At 34.7% G+C, this 19218-nt stretch overlaps 1 pseudogene; it reads left to right on the forward strand.

Moving 5' to 3' along the window:
- LOC149538325 (uncharacterized) overlaps positions 1-17113 on the forward strand; it is a 44111-nt pseudogene extending 26998 nt beyond the window's left edge.
- Positions 17114-19218: the final 2105 nt, after the last annotated feature.

The raw sequence follows: 19218 nt of genomic DNA on the forward strand, positions 1-19218 counted from the left end.
CACGTTAGTCGGTGTTGGCCAATCTATTATTGCCTGAATCTTTGCAGGATCCACTGATATACCATCACCCAAGATAACATGCCCTAAATATTAAATCTCTGATTTGAAGAATTCGCACCTGGCTACATTACCATAAAGCTGGTTGTCTCTCAAACACTGCAATACCAACCGCAAGTGTTCCTCATGCTCCTTCTGATTCTTGGAATATATCAATATATCATCAAGAAACACAAGTATGAATCTGTCCAGATATGATCGAAAAACACCATTCATCAAACTCATGAATACTGATGGAGCGTTAGTCAACCCAAAAGGTACCATTGTGAACTCATAATGTCCATAACGAGTTCGAAAAGCGGTCTTGTGAATGTCATCTTCCTTAATGCGAAGCTAGTGGTATCTTGACTTAAGGTCAATCTTGGAGAAAACTGTAGCCCCCTTGATCTAATCGAATAGGTCATCAATCCTAGGCAAAGGATACCTATTCTTAATACTCACCTTGTTCAACTGTCTATAATCGATACAAAGGTGCAAAGAACCGTCTTTCTTTTTCACAAAGAGCACTGGAGCTCCCCATGGTGATACACTAGGTCGAATGCTCCCTTTGGCCATAAGTTCCTCTAACTGAAGACGTAACTCTCCCAGTTCCTGTGTGGTCATGCGATAAGGAGCTTTAGAAATAGGTTCTGCTCCAGGAACTAGATCAATGCTAAAGTCGATATCCCTCTTTGGAGGCATGCCTGGAATCTCACTTGGAAAAACATCTGCGTACTCTTGCAAAATTGGGTGATCTAAAGTCTTCCTCATAGGATCTTCCTCATCAAGATCATTTACCATAACAGAAAATATTTGACATCCTTTACGGAAACTTCGCTTCATTTGCATAGCAGAAATCATCCGCAGAGATATAGGCCTTGGTATCCCAACTATCCTTACATCATTCCCTTGGTCATCTTGGCACATAATTATCTTCTTGCAATCTATACTGGCTTTAGGAGTTCCAAGCCAATCCATGCCTAAAACCACATCATAGGAACCAAGTGGTATGACTTGAAGATCCACTACCAAAACAAAGCTTCCTAAGCTAAGCCCACACTTATGAACTATAGAATTCGTGGAGACCTTGATAGCTGAGGCTAGTTTCACTTGCCAACCATGATCTTGCTTCACCGCATCTAGCTTACACTTAGAAACTATAGATGGTGAAATAAATGAATCTGTAGCTCTTGAATCAAATAATACTGAAAGAGATATACCTCAAATAGCACCTGTGGTCTCAACCACTATACCCTGATGATCCACCTGACGGTGATCAACTGCTGCAAACACTCTATGAGCTCTACCTGCATCACCTACTGTAGGCTCTGAGGCTGTAGGCCTAGGTCCTGAAAACTGAGGCACTCACTATGGACACTGAGCTGCATAATGACCAATCTTTACACATGAAAAACATTCTGTATTCTTGCCAGACCCTCTACCCATAGGTGGTACATTTGATTGCTGTCGGCTGTTCCTGCTAACAAATGACAGACTACTCTGAGCTGGCTGATTGGGTTGATTTTGTTTATTGCGTTGAGCATTGTGATTGTTCTTAAAGTTAGAACCTTTGCCACCACCTTGAGCCTGAGAATTAAATCCCTTCTGTTGTTGCATCTGCCGAGACTGCTGGTGAAACTGTTTTCCCTTAGAAGAGAAAGGCTTCTTGTTGCCATCTGTATTAAAGTTGCTTTTAGACCCTGACGCTGCTGGCACTCCTACAAAACCACCTTGACCAAGGTTGACGCTTTGCTCAACAAGGATTGCTCGATGTACCGCATCCTTGAGGGTTTTTGGCTCAAATACTTTGACACCCCTAATAATACGGTTGTTCAAATCCCTAATAAAATGTTGTGTCAACTGAGCTGAATTTTCACTGAATCCTGAAAAAGACATAAGCTCATAAAACTTATGCTCATACTCAGTCACTGACATAGTGCACTACTTGAGATTATGAAATTCATCTGCCCTTTGCTGTTTCCATTCCTCTGGTAGGAATCGTTCTCGATAACTCTCCAAAAATAGTTCTCAAGTGACACTGCTCATATCGATCCCTAGTTTCTTCTCCTCAATTGTCCACCAAGTGGCTCCAAAGTTCTCTAAATTGGTGATCGCAAATCTTGCCTTAACATTGCCGTCAAAGTCTTGCATAGCAAAAATCCCGTTGAGAGAAATTAGTCACTGCTCAGCCACATAACCAGACCCTTGCCCATTGAAAGGCTTAACCTTGGATCTTGAAAGATCCTTCATCTGAGTGGACACAATGGACCTCTGACGATCCTTTTGAGGGCTTCTAGATATGGGTCTATGCTCTTGTTCTGTCTGATGCACTTTAGGCTAGTCTTGAATAGGAGGTAGACGTTCTAGAATAGTCTGCATCAACTGTCTCAGACCAACCTCTTCAGACTCAGCTTGGTCCTCTCTTTGGCTCTCTTCCTACTACCTATTAGAGTGCTCTTCCCAGCTCTCTATACAAACTGATCCCTCATGGGCAAACTCATGGGTGCTGACGGTTCTGCCACGACCACGGCCTCTTCCATGGCCCCTACCTTGGCCTCTAACAGAAGACCTAGTCCCAGATACCATCCTGCAACAGTACAGAGTACTATTACAATCTAGAGTCACATGTTACAATAGACTAAGTTTAGTTCTATGTTTAGGTCCAAGTAAATTTTCTATTTTGACAACTAAGTGTTAAAGTATGAGAACCATACAAGTACAGTTCAAGTTCTTGTTGTTCCGAAATACCCAGAGTTCCCAATGTAGAAACTCGGGCTCTGATACCAAATGTAATGCCCCATCAATTGATCCAAAGAATTAACCTAGTAGTTCACTAAGTTTGGTAGCATTTTTATTTTAATTTTAAAGTAATTACCACTTACAACTTATGCACAATAACGGAAGCAATAGCAATGTCCATCTAAAGAGTAAACTTAATATATACAACAGATTACATTCTTTAAGATCCCCTTAACATGAATTACTTACATGAATCCATCTAGTACAACATCCACATGAAATAATATGATATGTCCAATGTTCAATTATTGCATATCTAACTGCTCATTCATCCACTATAAATGTCACAGGGTATGAAGGCTTAAAAGAATATACATATGTAGAATAAGGTACATCATCCTATTCTAATCCATGATTCATCAAAGTAAAGATAATCACATGATACTCATGATACATCATCATAAAAGCCATTTACATCTATCAGAAAGATCAAATAAATAGACTAAGTGCACGGTTCCTCCCAACCGTTAATAGCATCATTAGACCATCGTGGATCCTAGCCATCCCTCCGTGCATAACATTCCAAGCACCGAAGAGATCATCGGTATTATCATAGTAGGAATGTCACTCCTAAACATCCTACTAACATAAAAAGTGAAGTATAAGATATCATCATCTAACATATGCTAATCATCAATGAAAGGATACATATCCACCATCACGAAGGATGCATTAACCACAAAGTCTCAATGAATCTCAAATGATAAGAGTGGAAAATACACTACCACCCGACCGCGTGGTACCTAAGTGGTCCACTCCCACCGTGCTGAGGAGATAATCTCAAGTCCCAAAACAGGTTATCAAAACCACATAGCACACAACTCTAAAGTCTAGGAAACCTAGAAGTATACTAACTCAAAGGTTCCAATCACAAAACAGACATCTACTTCCCAGAGGCACACAATGACATGTAGGAACCTACTATGCAAGCGGAAAAGTGTCATTGCATTTATCTCGTACAAGTTACCCTGGCAGTTAGCTAAACTCCACAGGTCCATACAGATCCTGTGCGGCCACTAGTATCCTTTCATACTGACAAGGCATACTATGGAATGCAAGGTCACAACCATGCGTTCTCTCTACTCCCATCCTAGCCTATACGAGCAATCAAGGCATGGGCGAGAACGAAAAACTCTTATCTTTTTAGGTTCATTCAGTTAGTATTAAGTGTGTGAATGTTATCACTTATTAACCAACTTACAATGAGTTACCCTGGCAGCCTCTTAGGGCCCCGGCCCCCATTGCAAGCCACTTCCCGTCACTACATGCAGATATCCTACCCTAATGCTCATGGTATCATAAAAATAAAGAAAGTCCACAAAATCACCATAATAAAGATCAACAAATATCCATGATTAAAAATCATTAAATATGCATAAAAGCATCAAATCACCATGAGCAACATCCATAGAAAATCATGAACACAACAGCTCTCTATTGGCAACTGAAGTATCACTGGTAATCAAAATATCCATTGGTTCTCAATCACCAAAATATATCTCAAAATCATACTGATCGAAGACTCCAAAATCGTTGAGTCAAACATGTCACATCATGACATCATCAATAATAAATCCACATATTAGTCCCATCATGGCGACTAGAATATATCCAAGGATAACTGATCGATGACCAAAATAATGGTTAAGTCAAGGGTTCCAGACATAAGAATCTTAACTATAACAATCAGTATTCACAACCAATTCATAGATCATTCCATCACATTATCATGGTTGGGATTATAAAGATCGAGATTAAAACATCATCAAGACATCACATTCACATAACCCCCAAGCCTCTGGTAGACGTCCTATACCGGTCAACACTAGTCAACCCAAAACCCAAAACATTAGCATAATGAATACACAATGTAAACACATGTTTTGGTTTTGCTAAGTTTTCAAATTTGAATTCATATGCAAAATCTCAGTTTTTGTATCCCAAGTTTAGAGAAAGAACATTTTCCTACGTTTTTCCATGTATTAATTTTTTGGATAGATTAAAAATTCCCTCTAAACTTCAGTTTCCAATTATAACATTTAAAAGACGTTTCCACTAACTTAATTTTCATATGCTTCATATATCTTATAATCTTAAACTTTTAATTCATAATAGTTAAAACTATAAAATTACAAAACTATTCATCATTAAAAAGAGATGAATTTATAAATCTTTTATTAACAACTTTAAATCTTTTAATATATATATATTACATATATACATATATATATTTATATTAAACATATAAATACGTACATATATAATATAATATTTATTATTTTTTTTGCATTTTATAAAAAATGGAACCGAATTTTATTAATTTCGATTCATAAAGAAAATCGAATAACAAAGTTTCCTTAGAACAAAGCCAAATCAATTATGCCGTCAGCTGTCACTGTGGTGACAATTGCTGCGGGTACCCTGCTGTCGTAGGTACCCTGCGACCAATACAGTCGCGGGTACACTGCGCAGCAAGTACCGTGCGCCCCTTTAAAGCACGGGTATGGGGTGCGATTTCGCCCCCACCCAAGCATGCATTAATATATTTTAACATAAAATCGCAACGCGATTTCATAAGTTGCGGAATTCGTTTATTAAAACATTTCTGCCGCAGTAAGGTTATGAATATATATGAATATATATTATATATATATGTATGTGTATATATATATATATAATTAAGGGTTATGTATATATATATATATGTATGTATGTATGTATGTATGTATGTATGTATGTATGTATGTATGTATGTATATATATATATAATATATAGAATCATAGTATGTTTATAAAAATACAAGGTTTCATTTTCAGAACCTCTCTATGAAACTTGTTCTTTTAAAATTCTTTGATGACTAATTCTAATGGGTTTGTCCATGAAATTACAACGCTAGCCCATATTATTTTCAGATCTAAACATATAGAATCCTTAAATAAAACTTAATTGCCCAAATTGAAAATGCACAATGAAGACATATGGAAAATACGAAGAAGGCAGGGGAAAGCAAGATGCAGAAGTATCATAATGAAATCACAAGAATCTACCCGGATTCTGATGCTAAACTCGCTTATCCTCAGACAACCCCCAAAGAAAGCTCCCCTTCTTTAGAATTTTCCCGAATCCTCCAATGCCTCAACTATTCTCCACACTAACCATACTATCCACGCTATGTCCCCGCTATCCCCAAGCTATTAAGGAATGCCCGAATATAAAGAGCTTTCGGATAACCCTAGAATGCTTCTAGAATCAGCTGGAAGATATCGCCAACTAAGCATGGACCTATTTCCAACCTTTTAGATAAGCCCTAGGGTTGTAGACACCATGTGCTTAATTGATGCACTAACCCCTGTGTTGTTGACACATGAAAAATAGGGAACTGCATTATTTCCTATGCAAACTTATAACTCCAATAACTTTTAAATTAATTTTCATTTAAATATTTATAACTCCTACTTTAATCTTCATAACTTTTATTTTAATTTTTATAACTTTTATTATTAATATTTGTTTATTAATTAATTAATATTTTATAATTATTATTTATTATAATTTCTAATTTTCTTTTAACTTAATTCTTTTCTCTCAATTAATTCTCCTTTAATTAATTATAATCAAAATATCAAAATCATGATATTTAATCTCTCAAATAATTAATTTGTTAATTAAATCTATTTATTAAAACTTAGTTAATAGAAAATTCACCATGGACCTTCATGATAAAATATGAAAACCCATCATAGGACAATTCATACCAAATCAGTCTAAAAGATTAAAAATCACAAAATATGCCATCCGACACATTCAGTGGGTACTCAACTCAGCTACTTGTCCTAACTCACTAGGACAAATGGTTTTAGGGTTTGGGATTTGGACTTGAGAATTTAGCTCCCCTCTCTTATCATTAAGATAGTATAATAGGGTACGCTCATCCTGGCAATTCAGGGAAGTCGATACCCGGTACCTGCAACCTACAAAAAAGCCATGCATGTACATACAAGATATATAGTGCTAAGCTAAACAGGCAATGGCAGGAAGTGGTGCATTGTGTAGATCCCGACTAAGCAGGTGACTACGACTCCCTTCCTTAACCACATCAGAAACGCCATACAATAAGCAAACACGCACACCATACACATGCAAGTATGGGGTAAGTATCCATAATAAAGAACATAAGATAATCAACCATCTAACTAATCATCAAAAGTAACTGAAAAAATATAGTGATCATCATACATACATGAAATGTGAAGTCTAAATGATCTCATCACATGATAACTGAATCCATAATATAATGTCTGATAGTGTCAAAACAATACCACTAATCGATCTACATGAAACTAGTCCATCAAAGTCTGATAACAATAGCAATAATATGTCCAGAGAAGATGTGAATGAGGGTAGGCACTACATCCACCCCCCCTTGGGTTAGGCTTACTCCTGGAAGCCTACAAACAAATAGGGATATAACTCCCTCAATCTAGCTGCATCCTCCCAAGTAGCTGAAGAATCATCAGTAGGGTCCCATTGGACCCTTACCTGCTCGATGGTTCGACCCCTGAGGGTCAACCCCCGTTGCTCCAGAATATGAACTGGCTCCAAAGCCAGCTGCCCGTCCTCTACCTGCAACGCATTCCAATCAAGAACATGCACAATATCAAGAATATACTGCCTAAGCACTGAAACGTGGAAAAGATCATGAATGCGAGCTAGGTTGGGCGGTAGCGCAAGGCGGTAAGCAACCAGGCCAATCCTCTCCAAAATCTCAAATGGTCCTACAAAACGAGGTGCTAACTTAGAACCCTTTCCATATCGGATCGGACTCTTTCGCGGTCGCACTCTCAAGAAAATCTTATCTCCCACTGCAAACTGCTTATTAGACCTGTGAGCATCAGCATACTTCTTCTGTCTATCTTGTGCCATAGTTATGTGAAACTAGTCCATCAAAGTCTGATAACAATAGCAATAATATGTCCAGAGAAGATGTGAATGAGGGTAGGTACTACAAAAGACCCTTGCTCAGTTTGGAAGGTTTTTGAAACAGGAACAAATCCGAAACTATAACTGTTTTGAAGTTAGTTTCTCAAACAACATTTTTAAAAGGAAGTTTTTTATTAATCCTAACTGGTTCAGTTAGGCTCATGTAACTTATCATTTTTGAATTTTATCTCTATAAATATATAGATCATTTTTAATTTAAAGGGTATGAGTTGAAAAAAAGAAAGAAAGAAGCCTTATATTTCAGAACAGTTTGTAAAGACTAAAAGTCTTATTATAGACTTGTAGGCATGTATAAATGTCTTACATACACATTTATATGTGTGTATAAGGTTGTAATTATATCACTGATAAAAGGGTTAAATACCCTGAGCAGTAGAAGCTGCTGATTGTAAAAGAGTTGGAACTCAATAAATAATACAAGTTCATGGAGTGGGTTTTCTCCCTATGACGAAACCGTGAGGATTTTTGAGGGTTTTCCACTCAGCACAAAATTGGTGTCTCTTCTTTCTATGAGTTGATATTATTTAGTATGTTTAGACTTCAGTACAATTTGATTTCTCCACTGCTGTAAATTGTGAATTAAAATTACTGAAATCAAATTTTGGAATAATTTAATAGTGTTCTAATTCACCCCCCCCTCTCAAAACCCTGATACTTCCAACAAGTGGTATCAAAGCATAGGATTCCTTTTTTGAATTGTTCTAGGGATATTAATTGGAAGTCATGGCTCAATCTGAAGGAGCTTCTCTTAATAGGGCTCCGCTATTCGATGGAAATGATTATGTTTTTAGGAAAGTTATGATGGAAGCCTTCATAAATTCCTTAGATGTAAGAATGTGGGATGTTGTAATAACAAAATATACTGTCCCAGCAACAGTACCCACTGATGCTAATGAAAAATTGAAATTTGAATTGGATAAGAAGGCAAGATATGCCCTTCTTTGTGGTCTCTCTAGAGACGTATTTGCCAAAGTCATTTATTGCAAATTAGCCAATGATATATGGGTTAAACTTGAAACTATATATCAAGGAGATGATAAAGTAAAAGAGTCTAAACTAATTACTCTGAAAACATAGTTCGACAATCTGAAAATGAATGAAGGTGAAACTATTGTTGCTTATTTTTCAAGAGTAGATGAAGTTGTAAATGCCAGAGGGGGTCTAGGAGAAGAGATAGAAGAACATGATGTTGTCTCAAAGGTCATTAGGTCAGTGTTACCTAAATTTGAAACAAAAATATCCACTTTAGAAGAAAAGAAAAGTTTTTCAAAAATGACCTTGCATCAACTTCAAGGCACATTAACTGCATATGAAATGAGGATTAGCCATCAAGCTAGTTCCTCATCAAAAGAATCGGCTTTTAAAGCTAAAAAACATGATGAGAGTGACTTAGATCTAACTGATGCTTTAGAAGCATTGTTAGTTAGAAGAATGAGAAAGAAATATAAAGGCAAACCTAAATTATTTAGTTGTGGTCAATTAGGACACTTTGCTACAAAGTGCCCAAATGTCAAACTTGATGATTGTGATGAGAAAAATGAATTTTTTTCTAAAAAGAAGCCTTGGAATCAGAATAAAAGATTCAAGGATTACAAGAACAAAAGTCTTCTTTCAAAAGAAGATTCGAATGAAGAATCCAGTGATGCTGATGAAGAAGGGGAAAGACTATTCATGGCTGAAATAGTCCATATCTCTAAACCTGAACCTAGTGAATCTGAATCCTGATCTGATTCAAATGTAGAAGTAGATCTAGAAGAAGAACTTTTGAAATCTTTGCAAGAACTCAAAAGATTAAAAAAGTTGATTTCTAATCAAGAAATTGAAAATCAAAAACTTCAAGAAGAGTTAAATGAAGCAAATATGATCATAGAAAATAAAAAACTCTTGCTTGAAGAAAAGGATAAAAAATTAAATATCTTGTAGAGTTCATTTGAAGAATCTACTAGTCAAAAAACAAAGTTCTTTTTCAATGGTTACTGTTTTAATTGCAATACTTTTGGACACAAGGCTATCTTTTGTGAAAATAGCATTAATCAAGGAAAAAGAAAAGTGGTTAGGTGTTTTTAAATGCTTTCATTATGGTCACTATGCAAATCAATGTAAATTGAATATGAGACCAAAATAAATCTGGAAGCAAGTAAGGACAATAGAAAAGTCTTTAATTGTTGAAACAACTCTATTTGCTCAAAAACGTGCAACATGGGTATTGGATAGCAGCTGTTCACACCATATGACTAGGTGTAAAAACAAATTTAAAACCCTAAAAAATTCTGATGGAGGGTTTGTTCGATTTGGTGATAACTCAGGAGCTCACATTACTGGAAAAGGCTCAATAATTTTGAATAAAGACACACCAATTCATGATGTGTACTTTGTTGAAGGTTTAAAACATAAATTACTAAGTGTAAGTCAGATCTGTGATAGTGGATATTCTATTTCTTTTGATGCAAAAGGTTTTTATATAGAGAATGGAAAGAATAGAGTCATTGCCAGCGGGTTGAGAACAAATGGTAATCTCTATAACCTAATAGATTCAATTGTCCAAGAAACTTCATTAGTTAATACTTGTCTAATGAGTCAAGTAGAAGAAAATTGGCTATGGCACAAAAGACGAGGACATTTAAACTTCAATAATCTTGCCAGAATCAGCAAGAATAAAAAGGTTAGAGGTCTACCACAGATTACCAAACTAGCAAATATTTGTGAAGAGTGTGTTAAAGGAAAACAAACAAGAGTTTCTTTTAAAACAAAAGAATACTTGTCAAATAGACCACTTGAATTAGTGCATACTGATTTGTGTGGTCCAACTAAAATAGCCTCTCTAAATGGTGAAAAATATTTCATGCTATTTATAGATGATTATTCAAGAATTGGTTTGGGTAACATTTTTGAAACATAAATCAGAAGCTTTTGAACACTTCAAATTTTTTTATGAAAATGGTAGAAAGAGAAATTGATTTAAAACTGAAATGTTTGAGATCAGATAGGGGAGGTGAATTCATCTCTCAAGAATTCGTTGAGTATTGTGAGAAGCACGGAATAAAAAGACAATACTCTACTGCTAGGACACCACAACAAAATGGTGTTGTTGAAAGAAAGAATAGAACAGTAAAAGAAATGGCTAGAACCATGTTAAATGAAGCTAAACTACCTGATAAATTCTAGAAAGAGGCTGTTCATACCACTATTTACATTGTAAATAGAGCACAAATCAGAGTTAGAACTGCTTACACTCCATATGAATTATGGAATGGTAAAACAACAAATGTCAAGAATTTTAAGATTTTTGGCTGCAAATGCTTTATCAAAAAGAAGAAAGATTCTTTAGAAAATTTTAACTCAAAGTCTGATGAAGGGATCTTTCTTGGGTATTCCACGCATAGAAAAGCCTATAAATGCTTTAATAAAAGGCTGAACAAAATAGTGGAAGCTATAAATGTCATATTTGATGAAAATTCTGTGTGCTATAATGGTCAAGAAGACCATGAAGATTCATCTTTTCAGAGATCAAAAATAATACATAATGAACATACTGAAAATGATAAACATGAACTAACTGATGAAAATGAACTGGCTGATGAAATTGAACCAAAAAATTGTTCAAGTCCTAAAATAACTAGTACTACTTCAAAAATAAAATCCTCTTCTAAAATAATAGCTAAGAGACATCTTGAGTCTCAAGTTATTGGAGATGTAGAGAAAGGAATTCTAACTAGAAGAAAAGCCAAAATAGGAGAACAGGCACATATTGCTGAACATTTATGCTTAGTAGTTGACTTTGAACCAAAGAATGTTGCTGAAGCCTTATTAGATTCTTGTTGGCAAAATGCTATGCAGGAAGAGATAAATCAAATAGAGAAAAATAAGACTTGGGAACTTGTTCCTAGACCTAGTGACAAAAATCTCATAGGTGGAAAGTGGATATTTTGTAATAAACTGAATGAAGAAGGTAAAGTGGTTAGAAATAAAGCTAGATTTGTTTGTAAAGGCCAGGCTCAACAAGAAGGAATTGATTTTGGTGAAACCTTTGCACCAGTTGCAAGGATGGAATCAATCAAAATCTTTCTTGCATATGCCAGCCATAAAAAATTCACTATTTACCAAATGGATGTTAAAATCACTTTCTTAAATGGGTATCTTGAAGAGGAAGTTTATATGGAACAACCAGAAGGTTTTGAATCTTCTGACAAACCTGATTATGTTTATCGACTGAAAAAGGCTTTGTATGGCTTAAAACAGTCTCCTAAGGCTTGGTACTCCAAGTTGGATAAGCATTTAATTTCAAATGGTTTTTCTCATGGGAAGGTAGACAATACTTTATATATCAAGGTGATTAATGATGACATTTTGGCTGTAGAAATCTATGTAGATGACATCCATTTTGGGTCTACTAATAATGATTTAGCAAAACATTTTTCTAAAATCATGGAATCTAAATTTGAGATGTCAATGTTAGGTGTGCTCACTATTTTCCTTGGTCTGCAAGTCTCATAGCTAGAACATGGATTATTTCTTTCCCAAACAAAATATGCCAAAGAAATGTTGAAGAAATTCAATATGTCAGAATGCAAACCTGTTACCACTCCTATAGAAACTAGTTGTAAATTAATGATGAATGATGATTAACCTTTAGTTAATCAGACTCTTTACAGATCTATGATTGGAAGTTTGCTATATCTAACTACATCTAGACCTGATATAATGCAAGTTGTCTGTATGGTGTCAAGATTTCAATCTGATCCAAAGCAATGACATCTTAACACAGTGCATAGAATATTGAAATACATTCAAGGCACTCTTGATTATGGTTTATTGTATCCTCACAGCAATGATTTTACTCTTGTTGGTTATATTGATGCAGATTGGGGCGGATCTGATGATAAAAAGAGCACCAGTGGTGCAGCTTTCTTTCTTGGTGAGTGTCTAGTTGCTTGGTATAGTAAAAAATAGGATTGTGTAACTCTATCCACTTGTGAATCTAAATATGTTGCAGCTACAACATGTTGTACTCAATTAATTTGGATGGATTATCAGTTATTTGATTTGGGCATTTAGGTTTCAAAACCTATTTCAATAATGTGTGATAACATGAGTGCTATTCAATTAAGCAAAAACCCTATTATGCACTCATGCACCAAACACGTAGCCATCAAACTTCATTTCTTTAGAGATTAAGTTCAAAATAATGAATTCAAATTGGTTTATGTGCCTACTCAAGGACAGGTGGCTGATATTTTTACAAAGGCACTACCAAGAGAACTATTGGGAGTTTTCTCTCAATCTCTTCTTGCATAAACACTCTTCCTAATCACTATTCTATGATAGGTTTCTGCTCCTTTCACAGAAAGCATTCATGAAAAGTAGGTGGTCAATTTTTGACGCAAAATTTTTGGGGGAGTAATCAGCATTTCTCAGTTTTAGATTTAATTTGATTTCAGTTGGTTCAGAGGTTTGGATTCACAGATTGGTTTTTTGGTTACACAAATTGGTTTATTGGTTTCAGATTTGATTTCTCAATTTATGGTTGATTCAGGTTAGTTAGTTTTAGTGATATGAATCAGCATTTCATGGTAAATCAATTATATTTTTGTTCATTATCTTGTATATATAAGTTGAATTTTATTTTCGAAGTCACCTTGTATAAATGAGATGATATTATCTTGTATGTATAAGTTGATTTTCTTTTCATCTTGTATATATGAAATAGTGAAACATTTTGCATCTAAAATGGAGGAGATTGTTGACCATGATGATTCTTTTTAAAAAAGTGGCAAAATGAGTTGGCAATATACCTTAATAGGGAAGTGGCAAAAATAAAGATTTAATAAAACTGACAGATGCATTGAATGTTGGGATAAGGCATTTTAAATAAAGACAATTTTTGCTTTGGCAACAACATAAAACAAAGTCATGACATCATGACCCTTGATTAATAAATGAAGTCACAGATTGTACGCAAGGATTAAAGGAATGACTGCATGTTGAAAGAAATCTCACCATTTGTCAGATTTGTATAGCGGACTTGAAACGTTTATGAAACTCATTTTTCTTTGTGGGTGTTTTGTGACTGGAGGAAAATACATTTGTTTTTGGAAAACTTCTTTGTCTCTCTCTGTGCAAACTAAAAATTTGTCTTCACATTTATCTTACCTGCAGAATCAAAATGTCTTTGATAGAATTTTGATCTGTTGTTTGGGTTTCATCTTCAAAGATGTAAGTATTCTTCTTGAATTTTCTTCTTCAGTAAACTACTTGAAAGTCTTTGTGTCAGAATTGATTCAAGTTTCACAGATAAGGTTTCTCGGTAATGATTTTTTTACTCATTTGATTTTTCTCACATGCATGAGGAATTGGAGGCAAATATAAGAGGAAAACATAGAGAAACTTTCAATCTGAAGTGCAAATTAAAAAGGCATCACAGGTATTTCTTAAAAGCACAGGTACGTCATTAGTTTGAGACTACAAAATAAATGAAGAATGAAAAGGTTTTGTTTCAATCTCACGACAGAGCAAAGGTGAAGTTTTATGTATTTTTGAATCTGAAATTAACACAGTCAATTTTTGAAAGAGGCAAAATTATTTGGAAAGAGATTTCTTCTAAGATACATATACTATTCTGTTATTTTTAAAAAATTATATTTTTGACTATCAAACCGTCTTTAAAAATTAGAGTCAAGCATTTTGTTTTAAAAATGAAAGGGTTTCGAAATACTTCTTGAATAAGAAGATCTCAGCCTGGTTTTGTGAAAATGGTTGTAAAAAAGAAAGCAAATATGAAAACTATCTTCATCGTAGCAGGTTCTAAAATGAAGTTTTTGGAAATATGCATGAACAGTTTATTGCATTTCTCATGAAGGATGAATAAACTTTTGTGGGTATTAAACCCAAAACATTATATGCACTATTTTTTTGTTCAAAACAAAAGAAAAGCTGGCAGGCAGTTTTAGTTGTATAACATTGGGTTACAAAATGACATTCTTGAAGATCTCAAACATAAAAGACCCTTGCTCGGTTTGGAAGGTTTTTGAAACAGGAACAAGTCCGAAACTGTAACTATTTTGAAGTTAGTTTCTCAAACAACATTTTTAAAAAGAAGTTTTTGATTAATCCTAACTGGTTTAGTTAGGCTCATGTAATTTATTAGTTTCAAATTTTATCTCTATAAATATAGAGATCATTTGTAATTTAAAGGGTATGAGTTGAAAAAAAGAAAGAAAGAAGACTTATATTTTAGAACAGTTTGTAAAGACTAAAAGTCTTATTATAGACTTGTATGCATGTATAAATGTCTTACAGACACATTTGTATGTGTGTATAAGGTTGTAATTACAGCACTGATAAAAGGGTTAAATACCATGAGCAGTAAAAGTTGCCAATTGTAAAAGAGTTGGAACTCAATAAAGAATATAGGTTTATGGAGTGGTTTTTCTCCCTATGACAAAACCGTGAGGATTTTCGAGGGTTTTCCACTCGGCACAAAATTGGTGTCTCTTCTTTCTGTGAGTTGATATTATTCAGTATGTTTACATTTCAGTATAGTTTGATTTCTCCACTGCTGTAAATTGTGAATTAAAATTACTAAAATCAGATTTTGGAATAATTTAATAGTGTTCTAATTCACACCCCCCCCTCTCAGAACCTTGATACTTCCAACAGCAACAACCATGTCTTAGGCCCCATTGCACCTGAGCTTGGGAGTTTGAGTTTGGTCAACATTCTCCTGCTGGACCACAATTTTCTCTCACAAGGGATTCTTGAGGAAATAATGTCACTAAAGAATCTCACTCAGCTCAATTTAGGTTACAATAGGCTTACGGGCCAAATTCTTGGATCATTTACCAAATAAATACTCTTGATTTGTCAAACAATATGCTTTCTGGAAGGGTTCCTCTCAAATTGGGAGGACCGAATCTAAATTTTTTCAATGTATCCAACAATCACTTGTTTCGATGCATTTCGAATGGCTTAGACAATGCGGCTTATAGGGACAGCTTTGTCGGTAACCCAAAGCTATGTGGAGGGCAGAATCTAATGCTACCTTCGTGTTCATCTTCGAGTAAAATATCACCTCAGAGGTTAGTGACCATTCTGGTACCATCTTTATTTATACTTGCCATCATTACCTTGGGTTGCATTTATCTGTCTCACTCTTCGAAGCGGCATTACGCAGACACGCAGTCGTGGAAGATGATGTCGTTCGATTCAACAGAAGTGGACGAGGCATTCATCCTTCGCAATCTAAAAGAGAGTAACATGATTGGCTTTGGAGGTGCCGAAAATTTTTATAAGGTCATTCTACAGAACGGGCAAGCCGTAACTATTAAAAAGATCTAGAACACAAGCAGAACGGGAAGAGAGAGTAAAATGGGGGAAGTGGAGGTGGACAAATTGGGAGTCATCCGGAATGCTAACATCTTGAAGCTTCTCTGTTGCATTTCAAGTGAAGACTACGATTTCAAGCTGTTGGTGTACGAGTTCATGCCCAACGGCAGCTTGTTCGACATTCTACACCGAAATCATCAGGACCACAAGTAAATCTCCAATGGTCGATCCGTTATCAGATTGCTCTTGGTCTAGCTGGTGGTCTGAGTTATATGCATCATGATTGCTACCCTCCAATATTGCACAGAGATGTGAAATCTAGCAATATTTTTCTCGATGAGGAATTTGGGGCTAAAATTTCAGATTTTGGGGTATCCAAAGAGCTAAACAAGTTGGGGTATGAGTTCGCGGTGTCTGGTTATGTAGGGTCACATAGATACATCGCCCTAGGTATAAAAACTCACTCTTTCACATCTAGTTACCTTAGTTTTCTTCCACAAATTAGATTAGTTTTTCCTTGCACAAATTATCTTCTACTTTTTATTAGAATTGGGAATTGTGATGTAGAATATGCGGAGAGGCTAAAGGTGAATGAGAAGAGTGATGTGTACAGTTTCAGAGTGGTGATGTTAGAGTTGGTGAGCGGGATGAAAGCGACGGGTGAGGCAGAGTATGGAGAGGACAGGGACATCGTGGAATGGATACGCAACAGAATTCTGATGGGCAGACAAGAAGTAGTGTTTGATGATCAAACAAATGATGCGCATCTTGCATTTGGGTTTGGTTTGCACAAATAGAGTGCCTAACTAGCGGCCTTCTATGAGAAAAGTAGTGGAGAGATTACTAACGTGCGGCAGAGATACGCGCAAGGAGACATTTCAACATTGCGAAATTATTTTAATGAGCGAATCCGATAGCGAGGACGAAGTCGTTTACTTTCTAGAAGAGGACTAATTGTAACATGTGCATTACTCTATAGGCTATACAGTCTTTGTACGATTGCTACCTCAAGACAGACGTCGGCTTTTTTTTCTTTTATGAGGGAAAGTGTAAGTTGATTGTTAGCGGCATGTATTTAAGATTAAATGAAAACCATGACCATGTGATTTTCCTAACATTTCTTCATTAATATTATTAATATTGATAGGCATTCTACAATGGCAGAATAGGTGGAGTGGGATGATGTGTGTTAATGTTAACTTTTATTCTTCTAAGTTAAATTTGACAACCATCTACATGTCAAAACTTTAAATCGTATTATAAATAAAATATAATTTAATAAAATACCATATTAAATATTTGTTTAAATTATAATATTTAGAGATATAAATCATCTATTTTTTTAGAAATTAAAATTAAAGTCTTAATTTTGTCAAAAGGAGACAAAGGAAATATAAATAATTTTAGATATAGTGAATTAAATTATAATTATTTTTTAGTGGATATCTATCGACATTGCTTTAGATAGATTTATTTAAGATATCTATATTAGTAATTTTTACAATGTGTTTTCTAATATGTTTTGTGAAATATTAATTGAATTTGTTAATTATTAATTAAAAAGAATTATTATTTTTAATTATATTTTAAATCAAATTATATATACTTTAATTTTCTCACTGTGTAATTATATTATATATTACATCATAAATAATTGAATTTATTCTAATTTTTCAACAAACTAATTATATTATATAAAAAATCATAAAGTAATTGAAAATATTATTAAATGAAAATAATTCATGGCCTTTTACGAAAATGGTGACAAAACAACTTCCTTTCTTTGAGAAGGCACGTGACAAGTTTGTTCACTCCATGTTTTTAATACATTTAATATGATTAAAAACTGTTCCACTTCCCTCTGTCGTTTGGCAAATTTTGTTCCCCCTATCTCTCCTATGGCTTCATTTAGGGAATCAATGGCTTATGTTAATCCGAAATTGATCAATCCCCCCTAACCATCAACTTTTGGCTTGCAAGACCCAAATCGTTCTCCAAGGCAGTTGCTAACTCTAGCATTACCATTAATGCAAGCGCAAGGTTTGATTTATCAAGTATTCATAGAATTTGTGAATCCAGTAAGAATAATGAGGTTGTTGTTTTACCTTTCTGTAATGCCCCACCAAGGGATCCAAAGAATTAACCTAGAATTTCACTAAGTTTTGTAGCATTTTTATTTTTTTTTAACATGAAAGCAATATCTTTTACAACTAATACAAGAATAACGGAAGCAATAGCAATAACCATCTAAAAGTAAATATAAAATAGCATAACATGTTACATTCTTTAAGGATCCCTTAACATTGAATTACATCTAAATCAACTAACATTATTGAATCCATCTAATACAACAACCACATGAAATAATAATGATAAGTCCAATGTTTATGTATTACATTTCTAAATGCTCAATCATCCACTGTACATGTCACAGGGTATGAAAAGCTTAAAATAATATACATATGTGGAATAAGGTACATCATCCTAATTCTAATCCATGATACCTCAAAGTAAAGATAACCATATGGTACACATGATACATCATCATAGAAGATATATACATCCATCATAAAGATCAAACATAATAAAATAAGTGCATGGTTCCTCCCAACCGTTAATAGCATCATTAGACCATTATGGGTCCTAGCCATCCCTCTGTGCATGACATTCCAAATCATCGAGGAGATCATCAGTATTAACATAGTTGGAATGTCACTCCTAACATATACTACATCATATGCAGAAAGTAATCTAACATGCAAATATAAGCATAAGATAACATCATCTAACATATGTTAATCATCAATGAAAAGATACATATCCACCATCATAAAGGACGCATTAGCCATGATGTCTCAAACGGATCTCAAATGATAAGAGTGGAAAAACACTACCACTCGATCGCGTGGAACCTAAGTGGTCCACTCCCACTGTGCTAAGGAGATAATCTCAAGTCCCAAATAGTATATCTAAATCACATAGCGTAAATCTCTATATAAGTCCAGGAATCCTAAAAGTATACTAACTCAAAGGTTCCAACACATAAATCGACATCTAAT

The sequence above is a fragment of the Cupressus sempervirens genome, chromosome 9 (assembly GCF_028749045.1).
Source record: "Cupressus sempervirens isolate cs-2001-9-10 chromosome 9, ASM2874904v1, whole genome shotgun sequence".
Classification (NCBI taxonomy): domain Eukaryota; kingdom Viridiplantae; phylum Streptophyta; class Pinopsida; order Cupressales; family Cupressaceae; genus Cupressus; species Cupressus sempervirens.